This window comes from Arachis ipaensis, chromosome B5 (assembly GCF_059453495.1).
Source record: "Arachis ipaensis isolate K30076 ecotype BB chromosome B5, ASM5945349v1, whole genome shotgun sequence".
NCBI classification, from domain to species: domain Eukaryota; kingdom Viridiplantae; phylum Streptophyta; class Magnoliopsida; order Fabales; family Fabaceae; genus Arachis; species Arachis ipaensis.
Genome location: NC_142440.1, coordinates 58,274,343 through 58,277,170, shown reverse-complemented (window position 1 = coordinate 58,277,170; position 2,828 = coordinate 58,274,343). Strand labels below are relative to the sequence as shown.

Here is a 2,828-nt window from a genome sequence, read left to right as displayed (position 1 = left end):
AGATATGGAGGAGATGGAGGGATGTGTGTATTCGTCCATATGGGTGGGATTGGGTGGGAAAGAGATGTTGAATTTTGAAGGTAGGTGGGTGTATGGATGTGAGTGGTAAATGGAAAACAGAAGGGATGACCATGAATGGAGAGAGAGAGGGTGAGGTAGGTGGGGATCCTGTGAGGTCCACAGATCCTGAGGTGTCAAGGATTTGCATTCCTGCACCAATTAGGCATGTAAAATGCCTTTGCATGCAAATTCTGGCGTTCAAACGCCGAATTGATGCTTGTTCTGGGCGTTCAGCGCCCAGATGCAGCATATTTCTGGCGTTGAACGCCAGTTCTATGCTTGTTTCTGGCGTTCAGCGCCAGCTTGCCTTACTGTGCATTTCTGGCGTCTGAACGCCAGGATGCTGCTTGTTTCTGGCGTTCAACGCCAGAAACATGCTCTGTTCTGGTGTTGAACGCCAGCCAGATGCTCCTTACTGCCGTTTAAACGCTAGTCAGATCCTCCTCCAGGGTGTGATTTTTCTTCTGCTATTTTTGATTCCGTTTTCAATTTTTATATTTATTTTGTTACTCCACATGATCATGAACCTAATAAAACATGAAAGAACAATAAAAATAAAATAGAATTAGATAAATAAAAATTGGGTTGCCTCCCAACAAGCGCTTCTTTAATGTCAATAGCTTGACAGTGGGCTCTCATGGAGCCTCACAGATGTTCAGAGTATTGTTAAGACTCCTCAACACCAAACTTAGAGTTTGGATATGGGAGTTCAACACCAAACTTAGAGTTTGACTGTGGGGCTCTGGTTGACTCTGTTTTAAGAGAAGCTTACTGTGCCTCTTTTCCATGTTTACAGAAGGATGTCCTTGAGTTTTAAACTCAAGGGAGTCCTCATTCAATTGAAGGACTAGTTCACCTCTGTCAACATCAATCACAGCTCTTGTTGTGGCTAGGAAGGGTCTTCCAAGGATGATGGATTCATCCTCATCCTTCCCAGTATCTAGGACTATGAAATCAGCAGGGATGTAAAGGCCATCAACCTTTACTAATACGTCCTCTACTTGTCCATAAGCCTGTTTTCTTGAATTGTCTGCCATCTCTAATGAGATTTTAGCAGCTTGCACCCCAAAAATTCCCAGTTTCTCTATTACAGAGAGGAGCATGAGGTTTATCCCTGAACCAAGGTCACACAGAGCCTTTTCAAAGATCATGGTGCCTATGGTACAAGGTATTAGGAACTTTCCAGGATCCTGTTTCTTCTGAGGCAATGTCAGTTGATCCAGATCACTTAGTTCATTGGTAAACAAGGGAGGTTCATCTTCCCAAGTCTCAATACCAAATAATTTGGCATTAAGCTTCATGATTGCACCAAGGTACTTGGTAACTTGCTCCTTAGTAACATCCTCATTCTCTTCAGAAGAGGAATACTCATCAGAGCTCATGAATGGCATAAGGAGGTTTAATGGAATCTCTATGGTCTCTAGATGAGCCTTAGATTCCTTTGGTTCCTCAAAGGGAAACTCCTTATTGATCACTGGACGTCCCAGGAGGTCTTTCTCCTTGGGATTCATGTCCTCTTCCTCTTTTGTGGTTTCGGCCATGATGGTCATTTTAATGGCCTTGCACTCTCCTTTTGGATTTTCTTCTGTATTGCTTGGGAGAGTACTATGAGGAGTTTCAGTGATCTTCTTACTCAGCTGGCCCACTTGTGCTTCCAAATCTCTAATGGAAGACCTTGTTTCATTCATGAAACTCACAGTGGCCTTAGATAGATCAGAGACTAAGTTTGCTAAATTAGAGGTATTTTGTTCAGAGTTCTCTGTCTGTTGCTGAGTGGATGATGGAAAAGGTTTACTATTGTTAAACCTATTTCTTCCACCATTATTAAAGCCTTGTTGAGGCTTTTGTTGATCCTTCCATGAGAGATTTGGGTGATTTCTCCATGATGAGTTATAGGTGTTTCCATAAGGTTCACCTAAGTAATTTACCTCTGCTATTGCAGGGTTTTCAGGATCATAAGCTTCTTCTTCAGAAGATGCCTCTTGAGTACTGTTGGATGCAGCTTACATTCCTTTCAGACTCTGAGAAATCATATTGACTTGCTGAGTCAATATTTTATTCTGAGCCAATATGGCATTTAGAGTATCAATTTCAAGAACTCCCTTCTTCTGAGGCGTCCCATTATTCACAGGATTCCTTTCAGAAGTGTACATGAACTGGTTATTAGCAACCATGTCAATGAGTTCTTGAGCTTCTGTAGGTATTTTCTTTAGGTGAATGGATCCACCTGCAGAAGTATCCAATGACATTTTAGCTAATTCAGACAGACCATCATAGAATATATCCAGGGTGGTCCATTCTGAAAGCATGTCAGAAGGACACTTTTTGGTCAGTTGCTTGTATCTCTCCCAAGTTTCATAGAGGGATTCACCTTCTTTCTGTCTGAAGGTTTGAACATCCACTCTAAGCTTGCTCAGATTTTGAGGAGGAAAGAACTTGGCTAAGAAAGCCTTGACCAGCTTATCCCAAGAGTTCAGGCTATCCTTAGGTTGACAGTCCAACCATATTCTAGCTCTGTCTCTCACAGCAAAAAGGAAAAGCATGAGCCTGTAGACTTCAGGATCTACTCCATTAGTCTTAACAGTATCACAGATCTGCAAAAATTCAGTTAAGAACTGAAAAGGATCTTCAGATGGAAGTCCATGAAACTTGCAGTTCTGCTGCATCAGAGAAACTAATTGAGGTTTCAGCTCAAAGTTGTTTGCTCCAATGGTAGGGATGGAGATGCTTCTTCCATGTAAATTGGAATTAGGTGCAGTAAAGTCACC

At 42.0% G+C, this 2,828-nt stretch overlaps 1 non-coding gene across 1 annotated transcript; it reads left to right on the top strand.

Moving 5' to 3' along the window:
* Positions 1 to 2,363: 2,363 nt before the first annotated feature.
* Positions 2,364 to 2,471, top strand: LOC148564315 (small nucleolar RNA R71). The gene has a single exon (XR_015885186.1). It is a non-coding gene; the product is annotated as a small nucleolar RNA R71 (small nucleolar RNA).
* The last annotated feature ends 357 nt before the right edge of the window (positions 2,472 to 2,828 follow it).